Here is a 25,405-nt window from a genome sequence, read left to right as displayed (position 1 = left end):
TTTTGTAACCCAGCCTAGAAAAGACTTCTCTGCACTCCCCTGATTAAGATGTGTATGCTGGACTCTCTGTAATTACTGCTGCTTTGATAATGATTCTATCCAATGCTTCTCTATAGCTACATATATGGTTCAATATCATTCCTACGAAAATCAAAGGGATTCATTGCCAGTGGCAGTGGCACTCAGCAGGTGCCTTTCAGTAGCACATAAGTCATATTTAACCCCAATGGGATCAACCCTGAATTGCAACAGTACTGAGGCATGTTAAGAAACTGCAGTGGAAACCACGTTAAAACACCTGCTTATCAGCAGACACAAACATTTTAAGAAGATTGATTGTACAAGGCCCATAGTGCTACTTACTTCACAGTAAAATGACTTGAAGACAGGAATACACTTGTATCAAGTGATCTTAGTTGGAAATATCTTGTCTTTTCCAGTCCCTATTGTATCAACCAACAGAGGAAATGACAGCATTAGATGAAATTTTCTGAATAGAAAAATGGCAAGATAAATTATGTGGAGTATCGAAATGTTTCAATGGCCAGAACAGATTCACAGGAGTTTCAATAGACACTGCTATGCATAGTGCCATTTGCTGAAAATGAGCTGTTAAAAAATCCGTTTTCCTAAAAAAAATAAAAAAATAATAATAATAAAAAAAAGGGCACAATTAACTACACTGTTGGAAAAGCTGGTACAGATCCAAAACAGCTCACAGGTGAAGACCTTCCATGAAGACAGTGCTATACATTTATATTTCTGCCAGTTGCAGTAGAAGAATATTCTCTTTTCAGTGAGGAGTAGCAGGCCACTTCAACAATGCAATTCAAGGGCAAGAATGTAGAGCAGCAGGAGCTGAGGCAGTTGAGTAATTCATCACTCTTCAGAGGAGTAAGACACGATTGCACTCTCTGTACTGGCTGGCACAAACTCTTCAACAACAATCTACTATGTGGAAAACAGACCGGCCTTTGTACTTTGTTTGTGCCTTACTAAGAGCATCGCTCTTCAAATAATTCAGTAATATAAATATAATGCTTATTATATAAAAGGCAGCTGCACAGATATAGAAATTAATGTATAATAAGCAGAATGCATCCTGTGAAGGCCTTTCCAGGAAAATGTTGATTCAAACTGCTTCTACTCATTTGAGCATACTCAAATTGAATTCTGCAAGATTGTCAAGAAGTGTTTTGTGTGAAGCAATGGTTACATCTGCACACAGATCTAATTCTTTCATACTTCTCAGACATTACACTTCTTGATTTTAAAAGAAAGAGACCACACTACACCATAGTAACACAGGTATATTGAAAGCATTCCCTTTGGATATTTTATTAGCTGATAGCATCCTTCAAAAAGCTCTGTTGGATGAGATTCTACGGCTGATGCAGCGATTAACAAAACAGAGCACAGCCCCATAACTCTTGCTGAATACCCACCAGACAATATACTTGTCTCTCAACTTTCCCTTTGAACAGATGAGGGCCAACCTGCCTAGTCATATCACTGAGTCACATCTCTGCCTCAGCCTGCGGCCAAGGTGCTCGTCGGGCACCTCACACTGCCTGCAGCCAGCCAGTGAGCCCCACCAGACAGCAATCCGCTGCCACAGCTCAGCACAGCTCCGAACTTCTCTGGGTCTGAGCCTGGCACAGACGCCTGGCAGGTCCTACAGGAGGCTGTCTGATCCCATCAGGTCACAAAGCAAAAGGCAGGCTGCGATGATGGCGCATTACGGCTGTGCTGCCCTCCCTCAGCTGCTCTGCTGCCTTACATGACTCTGTCGAAAAGCTGGCCACCCGAGCGGTATGCTTACCACACGGCCTGCTCCCTCTCTGCAGGCTGAGGGAAGAGCCCTGAAGGAGACCAGCCACGTAATCCCAGCTGCTTCCTTCCCTGGGGAAAAGCACCCAAAGGAACCCACACACCAGACACTGCACCTGACCTGCAGGCATGCCGCAGCAACCCAGGCCTGCACCATGACCTGAGGGACCAGCAGGTAAGTGCCCTGAGGTGAAGGATCCTTCATTTCCACCTCCAGTGGAGTGCAGGATCCTTCATTTCCACCTCCCACTCCTCTATAAGAACTTTCATCCTTCATTTTGCTTCTTTTTCAGCCACAGAATAAAGGTAATATTCATCTATACTGATGGCAGTTATAAATTAGAAACAGCAGGAGATGGTGGCCATTCTGAGTGAAGACAAAAAGCACCAGGTATATCCAGCTGCTCCTGGGATCACAAGCTCGTTCATTCAGAACAATAAGCACAGGAATGGTTGTGCTTTAATAAGAGTAACAGCATGCACCGAGCCAATTACGGGGTTGCTGGTAAGGAAGGTCTGACGACATGTACATGGAACAACTGAGTGCGAGCAACACTGCAACAAGGCTGGCCACACCTTTCTCAAACAGAGGCGTGAGATTTGATGGACTTCATCTCAGATGAGAAACAGGATTCAGGAATGAACGATCTGTCCCTCAAACACCTGTCCCATGGACAAGGCAGACAAAGATAGAATAAGGTGTATTTTTAAGTATTTATAAGTGCAGAGGGCAGAACTGCTATGAAAGTCATGTCATGTGTCACTCACACAAATTTGTTCATTATGGTAAAGTTAACTGGAGCAGTGTGTGAAACAGAAAAGCAAGACGGTATTTCACAAAATAAAAAAAGCAACACGTAAGGAGAATTAGTGTTATTTGTGCATATTGTATAGATCCGCTGGCTTCAGTACTATACAAATGCCCAACAGAAACATCTGTCAATATATCACCAAGGTTCAGACTCCCAAAAGGATTCGGGTTGGAGGTATGTACTTTCAGGATTCATCACAGCACTACCCTACACTCATGTTTTCTTTGTCCAACAGCATAATCTAATGATGTTAGAGAAGGTAAAAGATGCCAAAATTTAAAATGTCAGCACTAAGTAACCCTAAGCCAACAAAGTGTGTTTTGTCATTACGAGCCATGACTTCCTCTGGTCCCGTCCTATTACAGGAGAGTGGATTTCACTTCAAGCTTGTTCTGAAAACTTTTTCCAGATTTGTATTAAAATGTCTCTTGTTCATTTTCTTACTTGAATGATACTTTTAGGAATATTACATTAAATTAATGCAATCTTTAAGTAATATAAAGGGGAAAAAATCACACCTGCCTACCCCTCCTGAAAATCTAGGCACACTCCTATGCCCTGCTGAGATGCCACTGTTATTTCAATGTCTGTCTTACCAGAGTAGCTTCATCAGAGACATGTAATGTTACTGCATAAGTAACTCATGTTACTGCAGTGTAACATGATTTTATAGATAGCTCAACGTTAGTCTAACTTCATATAGTGAATACAGTCATCACCAAGTTACGGGTTTCCTATTGCCCAGCAATATCTTCTTGACAGACTGGTCAGGAGGGGCTTTATCCTGCTGTAATCTGAACACCAGGTACCACCTTATATTTTTAAAACATATTTTGTAGAGCCTAATAGGTCATTTCTGAATAATCAACAGAAGTACAGATCAGGTCCCATGCTTCTGTGGTATATATACAAAAAGTTCTTTGGTGTGGCTTTCATGGTAGATCCCATCTCTATTCCAACCTTCAAGTAGGAAATTATAGATATACATATCAAATACCAATTCAAACCAGTGAAGTCTTGGAATCAAAAAGCCTTGCATGCAGACCTGATGTCGAAATGTTGTATCTTGATATAGCTAACATTTAAAAAATAATCACATTAAGGCCAAAAATACTGCTTCTGCATATTACTCCAGCATAAATCTCTGAATTAGCAGTGTTTTTACCACATTTTTCACTGCATCAAGATTAATAAATAATGAGGTTAATAAAAAGATCCTATCTTCCACTTCATTACTTAAACTTAATCGAATATGGATACTGGGAAAAAAAAAGAGAACCCACCAACCTTTAATAAAGCAGTCTGTTTCAGTGCAGATCCAGAAGCAGTATCTAGGATTGAAGAAAGACAGAGTTCAGTGGTTGCTTGATACTTAAGTTAATTTTTCAATTTGCTGGTTATGTTATAATTTGTTATGCATACTTCCACAACATGCTCTTCCAATCAGCTTTTCCCAGATGTTTTCTGGTATTCATAAACATATGGGTTTCAGTTAGTCACTGTCTTGCATAAAGCTAAGACATATTAATAAAATCCTAGCAAAATTAAACTTTAAAAGAGACTCAACCTATTTAAAACTTGCGTGGTTTTATTTTTCCTGATTACTTGGTAGACAAGCTATTACAGATCACCTTTGAAAACAAATTAAGATGCACATTTAGCTATTTTTTAAAGTCATTAACCCTTAACACAAAAACTAGATCTGAAAGCTTTCTCCTGCAGTAAAGCACTGAGATGTCAGCTCAGATACATTATCAGTTATTATCACCAAACTCCTGCTTTCTCTAACGCATTTAATTCTTCCCTTTATAGTATGCTTCCTGATCCCTCCCTATACTTGTCAACACCCAGTAAATTTTGCTGCCCTTCCAGAATGGTTCAAAAATCTTTACTCAAATTGTATTTCGATTTCTTCAAACATTCTCTGATTCACAGCTGCAGATACCATCCACCTACTTCCAAATCTGTATTTCTTCTTTTAGCAGTTTGGGTGTAATATCCCTGAAATGTTTGGATTGCTGGGTCCAAGGTGGTAACTACACAACACTGGCACTACTTGCAAATTTTCAACTGCTTCCAAGATCTAGTGCAACTTAAACAAATAACTGCAGAGTACTCACTTCAGAAGTTGGCTACATAAACTAACAGTTTTACAGCTCACCCCCATGCCTGCATTTCCTTTTATAACTGTAGTTCATTGCAACTGTATGAAAATTTCTAAGTTGTGCTAATTGTCAAATGGACAATAATTTAGGTTGGTAAATGTGAGCTAAGGACTCTTTTAGATATATAAGGCCCAACTGCTAATTCCATGGGTAACAGATAATTCAACCAGCACCCAGGCTCCAAAGCTGTACTATTTTGTAGTTAGCTTCTTCAAAGCGGACTCATAACTCGGCTTGTTTCTAGTGTGCTCTGATTTATTGCAACACAAGATCCAACTTGTCTTCGTTGTCCCGAGGACACTTTACAAAATTAGCAATGTAATAATTTCTCCGAAGGCTTCATTAAGTGGTGCAATTCCACTTCTTTCCATGTACCACATGTCTATGTAAACTGACACAATATTCCCATGACCTCAGCAACACTGTCATTAAATGGCATGTTATCTCTAAAAGTTTAATGTCACAAGCATTCCACTATGCTGAGAGGAGAAGAAAAATAATTATTGCATTTTCAGGCTCATCCCTTCAACATCTTATAAATTAAGTAGGTGTTCATGTTCATATATATTGTGTTTTAATCCTTCTGCTGCTGCTGACCTGGACAGAATACCAGAATAATTCCACCTATAAAGAACATTTCCATTATTCCTAAGTCCTTGTAAACTATTCACAAGAGTCCGTGGACAAAAGCAATTTAATCTTACAGAACCACATACACAAAAGAACTTATTCTGTCATAACTAAATTTCATTCTCCAATCACTCCCTTGCTAAGTACATATTTGCATGTTCATAAATCTTAATAACTTTGAAAACCGATTTACAAGCAACCATTTATCTTGAGTAGGAAGTTTCTGGGATAACAACTACAGTACATTATCAGAACAATACAATATATTCTATCCTTCCAACACTTAACAGGAAGGTTTAAATGTTTGCTTTGTAATTTATTAGCTGCGATGGAAAATAAACTAAAATGCAAAAAGAACAACCTCAAGATTCTGAGCAGTTTTATAAAATTACAAGCATTTAAAGAACACTAACTGGTTCCTTGGTTAAGAACATACGTTTTTTCTGAAGTAAAGGCTTGAGAAGTATTTCCTACCACATTCAGTGAAACACCCTTACATTAAAAAACATTATTCACAGAATCCCAGAATGGCTAAGGCTGGCAGGCCCTCAAAGAGCCCACCTGCTCCAGCCCCTGCCCAAGCAGGGACACCCAGAGCAGGCTACCCAGGACCACGTCCAGGTGGCTTTGGAAGACCCCCAAGGAGGAGACCCCACAGCCTCTCTGGGCAGCTTGTGACAGTGCTCAGGCACCCGCCCAGCACAGAAGTGCTGCCTGGTGCTCAGGGGGAGCCTCCTGTGCTCCAGTTTGTGTCTGTTGCCTCTTGTCCTGACACCGAGCACTACTGACCCAGCTCTGTGTTCTTTGCACCCTCCCTTCAGGTATCAATATATGCTGATAAGATCCCCCCCAGGCCTCCTCTTCTCCAGGCTGAACAGCTCCAGCTCTCTCAGCCTGCCCCTGTAGGAGTGGGTCTCCAGTCCTTTGATCATCTTGGTGGCCCTACATGGGACTCTCTCCAGTATGCCCATGTCTCTCGTACTAGGGGACCCAAAACTGGACACAATACTCCAGGTGCAGCTTTACCAATGCTGAGTAGAGGGGAAGGATCACTGCTCTCAGCCTGCTGGTGGTACTTTGCCTAATGCAGCCAGGAATACCTTCTTTGCAGCAAGGGCACATTGCTGACTCATGTTCAGGACTCCAATGACCTTTTTTCCTTGTGGGGAATACTGTTGGCTGTGCAAGTGTCAAGAGCACATTGCTAACTCACGTTTAACTTAGTGGCACCAGGACTGCAAGGTTCTTCTCTGCAGAGCTGGTTTCCACACAGGCGTCTCCCAGCATGTCTCGGTGCACTTCTTTTTGTTGAACTTCATGAGATTCTTGTCAGCTCACCCTCCCAGACTGAATGGCTGCAGGGCTCTCAGGCAAACCAGCCACTCCCCTCAGTTTTGTTTCCCCCCATATTCTTCCTGCAACTTTCTATACATTATTTTCAAAGATCCATTTGTGTTATATTAAATTCTGTACTTTTTGATAATAGCTTTAGGTTCATTTCCTTCAACTGAAACTTGCCACTGCTGTACACCGTAAGAAGAAAACGCAACGTGACAGAAATCAGCAGACATTAATTTAATCTTTAACAGAGCAACACTTGGTTAGAAGTAAATTGTGATAAATGTTACACTTTCTTTTCCTTTCATCAGCAATTCTGGATATTACTAATCCGTCATTTGTGAGTATTTCACCTCTATGTTTTACCTTTGGTAAGCACTGCATTATGGAAAACCTTGTCAAACCTTCAGGCAGCTGCTAAAATAAAACAGACTGCACATATCAGACAACTAAAAATGCATTTTCCATTGGTAAAATGTAGGAGGTCTACAGAAAAAAATCTAAGCTATAGAAATGTGTAATGTTGATTAACAACAAAACAGAGTATCTAAAGTGGTGCTGTTACTGGGGGGGAAGAAATATCCCAGGGTAGTCTGGGAAACTGCCAATTGAATGTTTGTCCTTGCAAGTTTAGAACAGAACATAAAACTTCCTCATTTATGCAAGAGGAGGATCATCACAGTTTTTAAGCTAGTTTGGTGAAGAATACAGAACACATGGGCACAGGGCAAGAGGAGGTGTCTATCTAGCTCAGTATATTGACTTGGATAATGGCAACTACTTGATGCTTATAAACAGAACATAGAGACTAGGATGAATTATTCTTCCTCTGTTCTATTCTTTATGACTTAAATGTGAAAGACAAAAAAAAAAAATCATTAAAAACACATCAGTAAAACACACCCGTTTTGGGCCCCTCACTATAAAAAGGCCATCGAGGTGTTCAAGTTTGTGCAGAGAAGAGCAACAAAGCTGGTGAGGGGACTAAAAAGCAAGTGTTACGAGGGATGCCTGAGGGGATTGGGGTTGTTTAGTCTGGAGGAGACTGAAGGGAGATCTCATTGCTCTCTACACCTACGTGAAAGGAGGCTGCAGTGAGGAGGATGTCGGTCTCTTTTCTCAGGTACAAATGATAGGGCATGAGGAAACAGTCTCAAGTTGCACCAGGGGAGTCTTAGGCTAGATATCAGTAAGAATTTCTTCATTGAGAGGGTGTTCAAGCATTGGAACAGGCTGCCCAGGGAGGTGGTGGAGTCCCAATCCCTAGGGGTATTTAAGAGACATGTAGACTAAAGGACATGGTTTAGTGATGGGACTTGGTAGGCCAGGATGGTGGTTGGACTTGATGATCTTGAAGGTCTTTTTCCAACATACATGATTCTATAATTCTATGATATTTTTTTCTCCAATTTTATCCTACTTCTGTTCACAGTGGCTGGTAAAAGATAGTTAAGTAATTTGCTTGAATCTCCATACATCTATATTTATGAAAAAACACTCAGCATTTTAGATCATCTTGGCAAATCTAAATTCACTTCTTCAGCCTAAATCACAGTGTGAGGCAAGAGAGAGAAGTGTGATGCAGACAGATTACTGCTGAACTCAATAATGTCTAAGCCATGATTAGCTCTTGAAAAAGCCACTTTCAGTCTTCACTAATCAGTAGGACCAATCAGTTCAGCACAAGGCATTTGATGTGCACACCAATGGGTCATTATAAATTAACCTCCACTCAAAAAAAAAAAAAAGCTTTTTTGTAATACTTAATAAGCTTTTGATGACTACATTGCAGTGGACACTATCTGAGAATTATGTCACTCAAAACATCATCCATGAAAAAGAAACATACAAAAAATATCTTTAGCTAACTGACAGATAATTTGTTTTTTGTACCTGCTTATCTATCTTAATCTACTTAGGAACGGCTTCTGGATGAAAATACAGCATGTACAGTCCTGCAAAAATACAAAATGTAATGCTTTTTATGTATGTCAAAGCACTTGGATATTCCAAGGTACAAAGAGATAGAAAGTTGTTATCTGTCTAGAGTTATCAAGTTCTGACTGAAAGCCAGTATATAAGTTATTTGTAACACTTAAAAATATCTTTGAAATATATTTTTGAGAAAGCACTTCTAAACACATAAACTGTATTCAGGTTTTAGCTCTGACTCAGAATGGCAAAGACTTCTGACATTTTTCGAGTACCTTTTGTCAAAGCTGTTAGTGATAATTTGCTTCCTTTCCATAAAGCCTTCCTCTGCTTTTTCACCTAATCCTTTTAAGTATCTGCTTTCATGTTCTGACACATGCAGCCTTTCCCACAAAGTCCTTCACAAAAAAATCACCTGAAATCTGGAAAAAAAAAAAAAAGATTATGTAGCTTAACTATTTCTGTAATCTGTTATTATAATAGCTAGAAAAAATCAACTGTTATTATAATAGCTAGAAAATTCAACTTGCTCTTATCACTTTTACCCTAAGAAAATTGAAAGAATATAAGAAATGAAGCAAATGCTCAAAAAATACTGTGAACAAGAAGTTGTGTTAAAAAAAAAAAAAAGTATAAAAGTCTTTTCATATCTTTAAAAAAATAATAATAATTATTATTAATAATAATAATAATAAGGTGTACTGTTTAGGCAATTCTAAAAAAAAAAAAAAGAAAAAAAAAGAAAGAAAAAAAAAACAGAAGCTTGAATGGGCATTCTTTGACCTACGCAGACAATAAGAAAAAACTTAGTTTCATAGTTCCAGCAAGAATATAGTTGCAGGATAAAGTAGGAGATACAAACAACATAACCAACACGACAATGGTACAAAATACTAGATCAGAGATCCAGCATTGTGGCATGAAAAGAGAAACTGAGCTTTATTTAAGAAATCTCTTTTGTCCTCTTATATTTCAGCCTGGGTAATAGCACCAAAGATACACCTGAAACATCATAGATGCTACATTAGAAAGATGCCAGTCAAAACCACACATAAATTCATCTCACATTTTTGGAAAATTATAAATTGAATGGTTGGTTAAATGGTTGCTTTAGATGCTAATTGAATTTTACATCACCTGTCTAACTAGAGTTCCCATCCTTCAAGCAATTTGTAATGCAAGCCCAGAGCTTATTCCTTTTTTTTTTTTTTTTTTTTAATTCTTTCTCATTTTCTTTCTCTTTCATTTAATTTTATTTATTTATTTATTTATTAATAATTCAGGTGTCAGGAAATTGCTTTGGCAAAAACTTTCTACTTTATATGTATAAATACAGACCACACAGATCCCTCCTATCTATGATCTTTCCCAGTAATGCCATATAGGTCAAAAACCAAAAGCAGTTCTTTTCCCATCAGGCTGAGCACCTACAAATCTCTACCAGAGCACTCTATCATGGTCCAACCCAGTCTCCAGAAGCAGGACAGGCAGACAGCAATCTGGAGGTGCTTGGGCTGGAGACTAGGAGACTGAATGACCCACTGAGGCACACCTCGCCCAGACAGCACTTGCCCCGAGCACTTGTCCACCTTCTCCCTCCTCCTTCTCCAGCCTCTCCTTGGTTTTGGGGAGCTCATGTGACTTCGCACAGGGAGGCAGTGGGTGAGAGACAGCACTGCACTGAGCTGCGGGAGCCAGAGCCCAAGCACCTTGGAAACAACACTTCTGGCTATTCATTGATACAACATAGGCCACCCCAGCTGATGCTTTCTAACTCCTAAGTGCCTTGCTCTGCTGCCTAAATTGCCTTCTTCTAACATGGTACTTTTGCAAGTAATTTCTCGTGTGCTAATTTTTTCTACCTGAATTTAGCTTTTTACTGAAGACTAGTGAGTCTTTCAGCTGTATTTATAATGGTAGTACACACACCTGTCATAACAATGAAAATGACCTTTGCAATACTACTCCATGGAGGCTGCGCAACTTAAAACACATTTTTCAGAATTTGCTGAGGAACAATACAAACGAGAAAGTAAGAACTATCTTTTGGCCCTGCCAAAAGAAATCAACCTACAAATTACTTCACTGATGGCAGGATTTCTTGTGTGGGGGTTTTCTTTAGAACAAGCAAGCATCAATTCTTTCAGGAAAACAGACAAGTTGGAGAAGTGAGCAAGACAGGAAATTTGACCAAACTCCTTCCACAGACCTCATTCAGCCTCATTCAGAAGTTCTAGAAACTTCTGTTTCTTAGAAAATCTCTTCTAACATTAAATATCCACGTGGTCTTGTAAAATGTCTGAAATGGCATTTTGATAATTATGCACACAAGTATGATGTGCAATCTCTCATACTGAATGCCCCATTTGCTTATAATAAATGTGAGCATAAATCAATTAGCTTTACCTGTTTAAAAAAGGAACTATTGCTTTAATGCCTGAAAGCTTCAAAAAACGGTTCCTCAAACTTAACAGTTGTGTAAGAGGCCTCTTTTGATGGGTATGACTTTCATGTAGTTATTATTATTAAAGAGAGAAAAACTTTACAAAACAACACTGACAAAGCATAAAACAACAAAATTTAAAAGGAAAAAGTTGCAAATACATCAAGGATGAGCTTACCAAATGTAGAAATATGACCTGACAAACAAAATATGATTTATTGAACCAATTGTTCATGTAAATCTTCAGAGAGCTTATTTTAACAAAGATGTTATTATAATGATGAGCACTGAAGTTTTAACGTATTATCTCACTGGGGAAAATTTGCATGAGCAAAGGAATGGACTGCTTGCTTTGGTAAGCATTTTCAAGCTACCATTCCTATAACATGCATCTCTAACAAGCAAAAACAGTACAGTGCATATTTTGATGGAAATAATCAACAGTAAAAGTGAACAAACTTGACATTTAAATCACCAGCCATCTTTCAACTCTGGAAACTAGGGTGTTACTTTTAATCTTTACTCCAGGAAGAGTTTTTCCTCAGTGTCATGGAGCAATGGGAAAAATCTGGTTGTAAGTTTAGTTTCTCTCCTCCAAGGCTTGTGATTCAGGCACACACCTGGATCTGAGGGTACGCACTTTGCCTTCTGTACCATTCACAGATGGTACCACTGTTTGATGTGAATTTACTATGGATATGCTCTAGTTTGAACAGATCCTTAAGATGATAGAGAACGCTTGATACTGGCTCCTTGTCATGTAACATAAAACACAGGCAATCACTAGGAGACATTTCCTCAACTCTTGTGGTGCATTTGCCTTTCCTGGCTGTTCAGTCTATCCCAGCTGTATGGAGCAAAAGGGAGGTTGTTCGAAACCCTCTTACAGAAGTGACTGCAGTATGCCTGCTGGGCAGGAACACCTCATCGTCTCCTTCAGGAAAAGTCCCACCAGATTTCTTTATGCAGTGCAGTTAACTAAGCTCATTTACTGGATGCCAGGCATAGACTGATCTAAAAATAAGTAACACAGTGCATTCACATGAAAGCCTGTACTGGTATAAAAAAAAAAATATAAAAAAAATAAAAATCAGTTAATCAGATGCAACCTCAATATTTAGAAAGCTCTTTCATTCCAAATTTCCTTCCTATTTATAAGGCTTATGAAAACAAAACCTGAACTTTTGTGTGAACTATTAACTGTAGGATCATGGCAAATCACAAACCTATATATAGCCCTGGAATAAAACCGAAGTGTAGCATGGTACAGGTACAAGAAAATACCACAGACGTCACCTTGTAAATACGAATCAAAATATAAAGGAATGAGTCAAGTAAAACCAGTTTTAATGGTAACAAACAGAAAAGAAAGTGTGATGTGGAAAGAGGAATCAATGAAGAATGTGCAAGCCAACTGCGGTAGAAAATCTATAAAACGAACCGCAAGTGGAGTTATGAGGAGGTAGTAAGGGACCCCCACTACTAACATGAAGTTGCTCCTCATGCCATAGTATCACTGACTCCCTCAGGACCTCACCCCGCATCAGTCCTTGGGAGCACGGCCACCCCCAACCTGGCGGCCCAGGCTGCTGGAAGAAGGGTGGGCCTAGCACTAAAGAAGTGAACATCTACCAGAAAACCTGTCTTAACTGTTTAATAACCATAATCACAGAGATGGAATAATGTAAATGAAGTATTGTGACTAGAAAGTTAAGACTTCAGTTAGGCTAAAACTAAATTTGGAGATCAATATCTAACAATTTCCTTCTGCCTGTAACCTGTGGCCCCAGGCCTGGCACCAGAGCCCTGCATGGACCAGAGCAACAGACAGGAAAAGCATTTCCAGCTGCCTCCGCTGAGTTACAAGGGAAAGAGATTTTTCACAATTGCTTTGGTTAATCATCTTCTAGCTGCATGCTGCTTCATTAGATACAGAGGCCTGTGAGCAGGGGGAGCACGATTTGGAGGCAGTAGAGATCCAAGCACTTGATTTCTTAACAAGAGAGTCTGTTGTGAAGCCAGGCTGCAAACAAGGCAACCACGGGGCAAAAGAAGATGCAATTTATCTGCTAGGAGCCTCTGTAACACTTGATCCCCATTTATTCTGGATTTAGCTCATAGAAAAAAACTGCTGTTGGCCATAGCTGGAGGAGCTGCTTTCACGAGGAATTAAAATTGAACATTATTAGTTATGCATTCACAGTAGAGGTGCATCACAAAGCAAACAGACAGATATGGTTCCTGCCCTAGAAATTACAAACAAAGGCTTTATCCTGGGAAGATATACATGGAAGGAACTCTATTCACACAAGTAATCCTGCAGGACTGGGATCTTATTTAGTCTTTAGAGACTGAGCCTGTAAGAACAGCACACAGATAAAGCCTCCACTTCCAAAAGCAAGTCATTCACTTTATATCACTAATTTAGCTGTAGTGTTGCTAAGAGAATTACTAATATATTAAAATATTATAATTATTAAAATAATATACACAATTTGATTTTGAACAGCATATTGACTAGTCCAGAAATATAACAGGAGATGCTCTTCACATCTTAGAGAAATCTCTAATTTACCAGTCCACAGGCAATGATATTATCCAGCAGAGAGTATGACATTCAGTTCAAAACCTCCCTGTACAATTTAAACCATTCCTGAAGTGAGAGGGAAATCGATTCTGTCAAGGTCAAAAAGATCTCCCTCTTGCAATCTAAGTATACCTATTCAGTTGATATAAACTTTAAAGTTGAAAAAAAAGGGGGGGGGGGGGAGGCTAAAAAGAAAGGCTAAAAAAGGGAAAGACAAGGATGCTTGCCATCCTACAAAGCAATTTGAAGAATATCTTCAAGTTGGTTGTTCTGGAAACCACATAATAAAATAACTATTAGCAATATAAGTCACAATCCTACCACACGCTGTAGCACTAGAAAACGTAAAAAAGACTCTTTGCAACTGCCTGTTGTGTTATATGTAGTATTCCAGAAAATGTCTTACAGACATCAGGTTAGCAGCACTCTGAACTGCAACCTCCCCCAATTTCTACATTACTTTAGTGCAGAGCAAACATCAAAAAACAAAAAAGTCGTCCTTTTCATAGCTACCTTCACCACCTGCATAACAATACATTGAGCAATTAAACAAGCTTCTCCAATAAAGATTGGGATATTGAAGTAGCAACCAATATTTTGAAGGAATTGGTAAATTTTATTCCACACTGAACATGAAAAATTTCCCTGTATGCCATTCATTAGCATTTTCATGCTCTGATTTCACTGATGTTTGTGTGTCTTTAAAAACCCAATTCAATGAAGGACAAAACAGATTACGACTAGATTTCAGTGATACAAGGAGCATATTCATACTGTAAACAGATTTTGCCTATAAACCATACACTATATTTTGAGCGTTAGAAACAGCAAATTATGTACTACAATACCAGTACCACCTTCTCTAGCGATATTTAGGTTTGGTCATTGTTGAGGGATTTTTTGAAACAGCAAAATTCCCATGGCTTGCTGCAGCTGAGCAAACCAAGCTACCAGGGCAACTATGAGAAGTTCCCATGACAGTGTTCCCACATCACCCAATTGAGGAATTTAGAAAAATATTGTTACCAGCAGCTGGCTTCAAGGACAAGGTCTATGTGACTGCCAATCACAAGGGAGTTGTTTTCTTGCAGGTGGGGTTGTTTTCTTGTAGTTGTTTGTCTGAGTGCTTTTGACCAATAATCTTGTGTGAGACACTATCTGCCCCCGTTAAGTTCACTATAAAAGTTAGGCTATTTGGGCAATAAGATGGAGCATGATCTGACCATACTGGTGTCTGTCGAGATTTCGGCCGTGCTTCCTGCAACAGGTCATAATCCCAAATGACTTGGACTTGTGTGAACAAGTGGATTTCATTCACATAAGCAGTAAGAGCTAGACGAGACATTATCTTGCATACTAGGTCATTATAGCCATATACCAATGAAGAATTAGGTGGTATTTCAGTGAGTTGTCAGTATTTTAGTTAACAGCGGTATTACAGAAGTCATTAAAAAGGATGTTCTTCAACATTGACCAGAGCAATTGCTAACTTGGTTAAGGCTAGATATGAAAATTGCTTTCCTATTTCAGACAAAACATTTTAGAGAGATAAAATAAAAATAAAGTGTTTATTGATTGATTTCCATGTATTTTAGCCCTATTGTACTTGCTCAGAAAGATAATTTGACAGTTTGAATGAAAGGCTACAATAGAAGCATTTGCTAAAATAAAAATATCAAATCAGGAAGTTTTGCCAGAGTGGACCAAGTTTAAGTGATATATCAAGAACCGCTGATTTCCGGTTTGTCAGGGGCCTGTATAATATTTCTGTCAGTAAAAGAAAGAAATCATCTTTTACCCTCGAGAATAATGTCAGCAAGCATATTCAACCCACTCAGGCAAAGTAACGATAAAAACCCGTTTCACCTCTGGACATGCAGACCTTCAATCTGCCACCATAGAATTTAATGATTAAAATGTTCCAAAAACTGCCAAAAGGTTCACATTTAATTATCACTGGAATCAATAGAAAGAAAGATTGCAGAAAATTACTAGTTCTACATCATTTAAGTTTTTTGATTGCTGACTTCTAGGCTACATAGGCAGACTACATTACCTTCTAAACCCTAATTCATCTGATGTAGGAAGAGTAATTCATTTCTACTCCAGAGGACATAAAACTGTCACTACTTCAAAGTATGTTCCACAGCCCTGGATTTACTGGGGAGAGCAAGGAGTTGCATCTGCCCTTGCTTCTATCATGTAGAACACCAATTAAACGAATGATGTGATTCTTCATTACAGGATTTCCAGATAGTCGGTGCATGCTCAAGAACTACAAAGGGATCTGGATTTAGCCATACTAATGAAACCAGAAAGCACATTATATCTGCTCCTTGGGAACAACCAAACAAGTTTTAGTCATGCCTTGGGTATAAATGGGGTAGAATTGCCTTAAACTTTCTGTCAGGTAGCAGGATGATAAACAACTTATTCAGTCCGAGAGCTTTAACTGGAGGATGAAATGAAAAATCACTAATAATTCTGCAATCAAGGTGCTAATTTGTTTCTCTGACAAAATCAGATGACATATGCAAAATACCACATTCACAAGTATAAAGCTTCAGGAACAAATATACTACTATTCAACTGGTATACAATAAAATAACTATATAAAAAAAGTATTTGGTTATTAGTCTTTATTTATTGTGCATGGCACTGAACAGAGCCTCTAAAAAGATGATACACTAAAGGCATTTCATTTTTATTTGTGAAATACTGAAAAGACGTTTATCATCTTTATTAAGAAAAAGCACCTGGACAAGAAAAACGTACACTTATGGCTATACTAGCAAATAAATGCATTTTTATATCTGACTTGTATTTCCATATTTCTTAACAATTCAGCTTTGTGTAGAGCACTCGGCAATTTTTCTTTGCAGTTATTTAATGCCTGCAGAATGACATAAGCTGCTGCACAAACAGACAACTGAAGAAACCTTACATATACATCTCCTGTAACTTTACCTACAAAAGTTATCAGGAAACACTGATGAACTCACAAAGGACAATGGCATAAGTCTCTTTTCTTTACATATAGGCTAAACAATATGCAGGATTATTTTTTGATTAAATACTTGTCTGGAAAACTAGATACCCTTAGCATGTCATGGTCTTTCTTTGCCATGCCATTAATATGTGATATATAAATATCACAGTTACACATAGATGGTGTATATCAGCTTCTCCTGGGATAATATGGCCAATTTACCACATTTTTTTCATTTATCTGAAATGAATCAATTAGTGAAAATACTATTTTGATGCAAAATTAGCTCACTGAGAACTGAACTAAACCATCAGTTCCTGTCACATGAATTACCATCTCTAAATGTCAGATATTCATCCTGTTAAGATACTGATCACTTGGGTTGGATTCAATCTGAACTAATATTAAAACCAGTCCTGTTCCATTACACGCTCCCTGATCAAACTGGCCTTCCACAGAGGCAATTTTTGATGTTTAAACAAAAACACCACCAACAAACGCACAAAAAAAAATATTTCCACTAAGTCTAAAATGTCATAAATAATAAATGCTTGTTTGCTTTCTTTCCTTAGAGCCCAATTTATGAGATACCAGCTCTGTTCCACATTGAATGATTTAATTTAATGATTTTTATCTTGGTGCCTAGAGAACCAAAATCTCCTTTGTAAAGCCAGTAGGTATCATTTCACATGGTTTGGCAGAATCGGCATTCTAGGCCAAGAAAATGCTAACTCTGTTTACCACAGCATCCCAAACAGTCTATCTCCTCATTTTTCTATTAAACCTACATCCTCAGCTTAAAACGCAAAAGTTATAGGAAACAAATCCATATATGAGGCAGGTAGCCAAATCAAACCTATGCAGTAGTCTGACCTCCTGGATCCATTAGAGGATGTATTACACTACCAGGGAGTCATCTCCATTCTGAACAATACAATAAAAGCATCAAAATATGTATCTTAATGGTGTGGTAAATAGATGTGGATTTATGCTTAGCTTAGTAATAACAAGATAAGATCCAGAATAACCTTCCAATTCTCTGGCAAAGAGACTGGCCCATCTCCCAGGATGAACTAGATAATACCTTTAGACTTGCTTACCTCAAAGGAAGAAAATGGTTTAGTGCAGATGGACAGAAATGAAAAGTCCAAGGTGGAGGGAAAGCATCTTTTCTTCTATATAGGTCACAGACACCATCACAATTTCCCCAAAATGGAGGGGAGTGAGAAGAATGCCAATGTAAGCATGATGAAGTTAGCTACAGGACTGTAAGTGGGGGGTGCTAATTGTGCTGAAGTTCTGATCACGTTTCCCATTTCTGTGGCTCTTAAAAAATAGATTTCTTTATTGGCAAAAATAAATGAGAAAAAAATAAATAAATAAAATTTTGGATTACCTCAACGGACAGGGAAGAGGAGAAAGAGAATTCCTCAGGGATATAGAGGGACCCATATAATGGAATACAGGATTAGGATTGTTGATAAAACTCTCTGAGAGCCTTCCTGGTTGGCATTATGCATATTATGTTGGATTCCTGAGAGTCAAGTGAGACTGGGGCTCCTCTAAGCTGCACTGATTCCCTCCTACCTCTGTGGAGATCAAACATCACTTACTCTCCTTGATGGGGAGTAAACCAGATTCCTGGCCCCAATTCTTCTTCCAAGCCTTTGCTATAGATATTCAAGTGCCTTTTCATGGCCCTAAAAACAAATACATTGCTTGAAAGTCTTCTGGTACTTAAATAGCATCAGAAATCAAAATTAGGAAAAATAAATTCTGGTTTCATTATGTGATGCTATTTATAAGTTACAAGGTTCTTGTCTGCTTGTCTAGTTATTTCTAGAATGCCTGTGCCAGTAAAGAAATCACTTCCATCTGGCCCCTGGTAAGAGCTTCCAGAATAATTAGCCAAATTCTGCTCTAACTAAAGCCTCTGACAAAATTTTCACTAATCAAACTGGACACAGCATCATGTACTAATTGTAGTTCTGATCTCTGACCTCAGCAGTGACTACCTCTTTCTAGCTTTCCCCTTATTTTATGAACCCAGAGAAGGCTATTCATCTTCCCATACCCCAAAGAACTACAAGAACAGATGCAGATGGATTAGGAAAATTGTGTCCTCCTGAGAGCGGTGCTCTGAACCTTGTCATCACCAGCATAGACCCTTGAAAGCAGAGAGCAGAGGTTTGTTCTGCACTGCAAAGCTGATGGATTAAGTGATGTGCAACATCTATACCTGATTTATCATGATAATGGATTTACCATATAGGAAAGTTATCATTTCACTTTTACCACCAAAAGACAACATATCTCCCTTAACACCACTGTCAAACTCCAATTCTGTTGGTACTCAAGGCTGAGTTATACCTCATGACTGGCTCAACCATGCCTGGTAAACTTTAATGCCTCCTGGATGGATTATGAAATCTGGCACTGGAGTTGCTCAAGCTTGTAGCCAAAAACACCTTCAGAAAAGAAAATCATAAGTGGTTCATTAAGTGGACTTCTAGTCTTCTAGAGCTTGTTAGACTTTGATACATGTTTATACATTCCAAAAACTAATTTCCTTAAAGTATTACTACATATTAATCATACCAAAGCCCCTTTGCACAACTAATACACCGGAAAAATCTTAGTAGTCAGGAAATTGTTCTTCCTGCAAATAAAAAACGATTCTCTCATTTCATTTTAGACCCTTCATCACTAGACCATACATTCATTTCTTACACTGTGGTTTACTCTTTACATTTGGTTCTGAACCCTCCAAAATAAATCAGGTGATGAAAATTCAAAATCTCATATGAGTTTTGCAGTGCTTTCTATAACAGCCCTTAACGAGTCAGCACTTGCCTAGGAAGTGCAGTGAAACTTAGCACCAAATCCCTTGCAAAAAATATCCTTTCAAGAATGAGCTTCAAGAAGTAGCAACTTTTTGACAGTCAGTAAATTCAAGTTTTATGAAATGAATTAATCCTGTATGTTACACATTTACTCTATCAACTACTCCATGGAGTGTCCTATATAAGTAATTTCCTGTAATAAAAATGTAACCATCTGCAGTGGGAGAATGGACCACTAATGAAGATGATAATAATTTTATGTGGATGAGAATTTCTAGAAGATTAAAATGGTTTATGAAGTAGGTTTTGCCTGCTACAAAACCAACACAGCAAGATCTCTACAGGCTGTTTGTATGTCTTTGCTTGCTTATTTTAGGGTTGTTTAAGAAATGTTTATGGTTTTCTTTCCTTGTTTACTTCTTGTAGTTATATATTTTTTATCTTAAGAAAAAAAAAAGTAAATTCATACTGTTCAAAGGTTTACATTTCAATTCATTAACAAAGATTACAGAGAAGGCTGTTGAGGATTTCTCGGTTCCCCAAGAAAAGGTGGTTTCCATTTTTCTGCATGGCCCTATCTGCTTGTTCTTTTTTTTGTTGTTCCTTTTTTTCTTTACCAGGGAAACCCAAAAATCAAACCCAGAGGGCCATGTTTTTCCTCAAACTAATTTCTGCTGAGCTTTCTCTTTTTCAAATCCTGGAAAATCAGGGAGGGAAATAATTCCCCAATTCCCATCACTACCCAGTATAGTTTTAAGAGAATTGTGACCAGAAACTTATTTTGCTAGACTGCAGTGCTCCTTAGCATGTAAACTACATTTCTGAAATTCACACAATTAAATAATTCTCAAGAAAGCTACACTTGGAAGAAAACAAATAGGAGAAAAAACTTGCTGAGATTCAGATGGACATGGTGACAGATTCATTGCTAAAAGTAGGGCAAATTCAAACTGGGAATGCTTTTAATAGAATTTTTTCACAGTTAAGTCTATTCAAATAAGTGGGACTCAATGACAGCTGGGAACCAGCAAAAATCAGAAACCGACTAAATGCTACATTCAGTTTTAATTGACACGTCATACACATTTAATTGACAAATTTGGAGCTCAGTTCTGGATATGGGATGCCATCCAAGAAAGACATTAGCATTTCATGAATTTTCATCCTTTTAAGGTTAGAATCCTGTTTTGATTAGCTCTGCTGCTTTTGTATCCGTGCGAAGGAAATCCCAAATTTCTGATCTTCAAACTATAAACATTGTTACCTCTTTGATTCCAAATTATGTCTAATCTTTCAAAATCAAAGCTATTTCAAAATTATGCTTTTACTTTCAGATTAGGAAACACACTAAGCAAACTGTTACCTGGCTAGGAAGCAGATATGCTAAAGGTAGGTATTTTAGTTTGATGCTTTAGACCAGCTCAAGCAGCAGACAGGGTTCCGACTTTCTACTGCCTACAGTTGTAAAGACAAATAGCAAAAGCAGAGTTTCAATATTTTGTGTAACCCTAGGAAAATGAAGGACTGAAGGAATACCTGGAAACAAAACAGGCCAAGTACTTGCTAAATTCCAAAAAAGTCAATGTGTGCATCCTTATTAGCAAATCAGCACATGCTTCCTCTTACCTGTACAGAGACATCTAAGTGGTTCTGCTGGAGTTACCCTCATTAGCCTCACTGGATCAGCGATGAATCAAAATTAATTTGTCCTGATACAGCTAGCTTTGATAGTATGCCTGCATGTTACTTCCTGGCCTGCCCATCCACTTAAAAATGATTATGGGTCTCTATTGCATGGATTATTTCCTTTCATGCTTCCCTAGAAAACACTCAGTTGATCACAACACTGCATTATTTGGCCTGAATAATTGGCTACAATGCTAGGTGGCCCCTGAGCACCTCAAAGCAAGCCACTGCTGCTACAGATAAAATCATCACTTTGCTCTTAGCTTTCTAACCCCAAATTCTGCCCCCAGTCAGCAGTTCTTATGCTTACCATGTCTGATTTGGAGCTGATTAAGAAAAATATCTGAACACACTTCTAAGTCACTTTACTCTCAAAAAATCTTCATCCTTTTTTCCCTCACCTCAAGCACTGCTTATACCGAAGTCTGTCTTAAAAGTTCCCCTTGAGAGACCGTAGTTGTAGATGGGAGCTGGACTGTTTTGCATTCTTGACAGATCTACCTAAACATCTAAAAGCATCCATGAACACTAAGGACCAATAAAAGTCTTTGCAGCAGATCTTCAGTTATATGCACCTGTGAAACTAGCAAGCTACTGATGTCTGAAAAGAAAGTTTTTATATCCCCAAATGTCTTTTGACACACTTCTCTATGTGTGTTCTCGAATGCTCTTGAAGAGAGATTTCCACTTCTAACTGCAGAGTGTTTAACTAGCATAGCTGCTGCCCTGACCCTTCAAAAAGTCATATATAAAGTGTCCCATATTTTATACCAATTGCTGTCATAAAATTTCCCAATACATGCAAAATTATTTCTCAAACCTTTTAATTACAATCTCTTGGCCATCCTAAACAGCCTGAATTTTAACTCCTCTCCAAGTTTAACATCTCTTTGGGTGATTTTCTTTTTCCTTTTGGTATTATTTACTTTGCAAGAGAAACCTTCTGCTATGTATCTTCCAACTGAAAGAGCAGAAACCATTACACCATTCTTCTCAGTTACTAACCATGGGCTTTTGTCTGAATACTTTCAATTTCTTTCCTGACTAGAAGAAGAAACAGTACCAATAAAAAGTCAATAAAAACTACTCATAACTGTAATTTCTACTTACTCTCTGGATCCTTACTTATTTTCACAAAATCATCTTGTGGTATGTTGGCTGTATGTTTTGCTTGTGTTTATGTAGGCCTTCAAAGCAAACTGATGACAGGCACCCTGGCATTACTGTGTGCCAAGAAAAAGGAGCAGAACCTAGGGAGAAGCAGAGCAGTACCTTTCAACAGCATTTTTACTAAAGGAGATGAAATATCTCCTATCACTTTGCAATGTCTCTTAAGGAAAATGGAAAAACAGATGCTTACTTGTCACGAGAGACTATGTAATTTGCCCTCGGTGTTTTCTACAGGAATGATTGTTCTGCATCTTCTTTGACTGCTGCATCAATTTGGAAACTGCTGAAGAAAAGCTTCCTATTTTAGAGTGTATGACATTACTGTGCAAAAACACCCATGAATGCTGGGAATAAACAGTAATGAGAACACAGCCAGAATAGCAGTGTTAATTGTTGAAAAGAACTGCTGATATTCCAAACAGGAACACATCATCTCCCTCCAAATTCTGACAAACAAGAGTTAAAAACTGCATTTCTGATGTAAAGAAAAAAAAGCTAAAGTTTCATTTAGTTGCTTTTTCAACAGCTGCTTTTCCAAACCCTCCCCAAGTGAAGTATTCCCAGGACTCTATGGGATAAAGAGCCCATAAGCAGAGCCCAGCTTGCAGCAGATGTTGGCAGCATAATACCTCCCCTCACATAAAGACTTTTATTTATGTAGAAGCTTAATAGTTCAATAACAACTTCAGTGTGCAGAAAATGATCTAATGCAAAATAACTTACTACATAGAGAGAATGGCTTATAAAGATTCCGGGATGGCTGCTACATTTCTAAAGTCTTTCTGGTTTGCGGGGAGGAGGATGGGCCCTTCACAGCAGACAGACACAGCATGGTGGACGTGCAGCAGGAGCTCTACATAGCCCTGGACACTGGAGAAACAGCACAGGTACCTCTCCAGGGGCAGGATTACCACCACTTTTGCAGCCAGCTTTACTAACAGACACATGTAAAGGATGCCATGACACTGAATCACACTTGAGGGATGAAGGTCCTTCCACCACTTCCCTTTCACATCAAAGTGGGAACAAACTGGCGTTTGAGCTATTTTTTACTGTTCTCTAGAGCAGCAAGTGCTATGCCAGCACTCCTATACCTATCTTGTGCTTCCACAGTGTCAGGCTTTTCTTATAGGACTACATTTGATACCATTGCCCAAACTAGCCCTGACTAAATATGCATTATGGACACCAACAGGCTGATTTCAGGACTGGTTCTGGTGGCTGCACTACTGTTTCATTAAAGTAAAACCATACCAAGGCATGCAAGAATGAAAATGTGAACAAAATAACTAAATACTCTTTTTTTTTTTTTTTGACATTAAATACCTTGAAATTACACAATCAAAATGATGCTTGGCTACTTGCTGTTACTGAAGATGACTGCACACATAAAAATGAAGTCCACTGGACCATGCTGACATTTTCTCAAAACACAGTAGCAAGTTTGAGAGAGGCAAGGAGGAAAGGAGCTTATGGCTCAGCTTATTGCTCATCACACCATCAGTTTCTCACATACAGTGACCTCTATAACCTGCTGGGCTCCACAGGCTGCCAGGGGCTCTAAGATTTACCTTCATATGTTCTTTAATAGCAAATGCAATTTAAGAGTTTGACCTGTATGCATATTTTCATCTCGAAATGGAGAAAAATGCGTTTCCTCTACTTTTGTTTTTATTTTCCTATACTGAGGTTTTAAAATGCTAAGCTCTGTTTTAATATGTCATTTTTTGCCTTATACTTTCAATTAAATCTTCAATATACAGTTTATTTGAATACATACTTTCCTATAATGAGATTCTACATGATAACATGACAGTTATCCACATTTTCTGTCAAAAATATACTAAGGGAGGTGAGGGGGAGAGTATCTGACCTGCATCACTCTTGCTATTTATTAATACGCTTTACGTCTGGTTGCTCATCAAAGTGAAGATTATACTTCACATTCAAACAATCTAAAAATAATAACTCAGTTTCATTAAAAAATGATTTTTAAAAGAAAAAAGGACAGAGAATTGAATTTATGTGAAGATTGAGTGAAGAAAAGTCCATGTTTCCTGTACCAACTCTATACAGCTATACACACCTGGAGGAGACTATTGAGGCCAGAGCACCAGCTGTCCAGTTTAAAGGGTGCACAATGTCTGCTTGGCACGTTGTAAGGTGTACAAGATACTTTAAGCATCTTCATTGCTGAAGAGAGAAGAGCCACAGCCAACTCAATCTGTGGATTCTGAAAATCTACAGGAAACTTTTCAGTTTCCTCAATTTAGGACACAACAACAAAACTTTCCCCAGGCCTGCTCAGCACTGACTTCCATCTGCGGGACTGTGAAGATATGGGACTGGAACCATAGCTGGTGCTTCCTCTCCTTGCTGTGGAGCAAGCTGCAGTGCAAATGCAGGGTGAAATTTGTTACACGACTTCATTCCAGATGTGAAAACTGCTCCAGATCACGGCATATGGCAACAAACATTTGTTTACACAAGAATATCTATATATTTCATGTATTGCACCCAATACACTTTGCAGTCATTTTTAGGATACACGTTGCTGATAGAGTTGTCAGCATTCTGACTCGTGGAAAATACCAATATCTTACTGAACTTGGCAGTGTAGAAATGGTCTTTTTAAAAGGACATTGCCAGGCTATTTGACATCACCACAAGGATACGTAATGCAGTTGAAAACACCTGCTCTATTTTACGTGTTCTAGGTAGATTTTTGAAATATATCTGCCTCCTATCTACTTAAAAAACCTACTTTGATTTTTTTACTTATTTTCTGCATTATCAGCTGCATTTATTTTTGTATGTTTCTCTAGAAATGAGTGATTTTGGCCTTCATCATGTGGAGTTAGAAAGGCATGTTGATAATAGTGCATCCACTTAAAGACATCTATTTTTTTAATTAATTCTACAGACTGCAAAATTAAAGGACAGGAAAAATGTTGATCTGTACATGATTAATTTTGTATTC

General features: G+C 38.3%; 1 protein-coding gene across 1 annotated transcript in view; it reads right to left on the bottom strand.

Annotated features, from left to right (window-relative positions):
* CNTN1 (contactin 1) overlaps window positions 1-25,405 on the bottom strand; it is a 248,436-nt gene that overhangs the window by 172,597 nt on the left and 50,434 nt on the right. The window contains exon 2 of the mRNA XM_027457131.3: window positions 3,930-3,973. The gene's annotated coding sequence lies outside the window, so the exon portion shown is untranslated. The remainder of the gene's footprint in view (window positions 1-3,929; window positions 3,974-25,405) is intronic.

This window comes from Anas platyrhynchos, chromosome 1 (assembly GCF_047663525.1).
Source record: "Anas platyrhynchos isolate ZD024472 breed Pekin duck chromosome 1, IASCAAS_PekinDuck_T2T, whole genome shotgun sequence".
Classification (NCBI taxonomy): domain Eukaryota; kingdom Metazoa; phylum Chordata; class Aves; order Anseriformes; family Anatidae; genus Anas; species Anas platyrhynchos.
The sequence above is the reverse complement of the archived record's forward strand: the minus strand, read 5'-3'. Positions and strand labels throughout refer to the sequence as shown.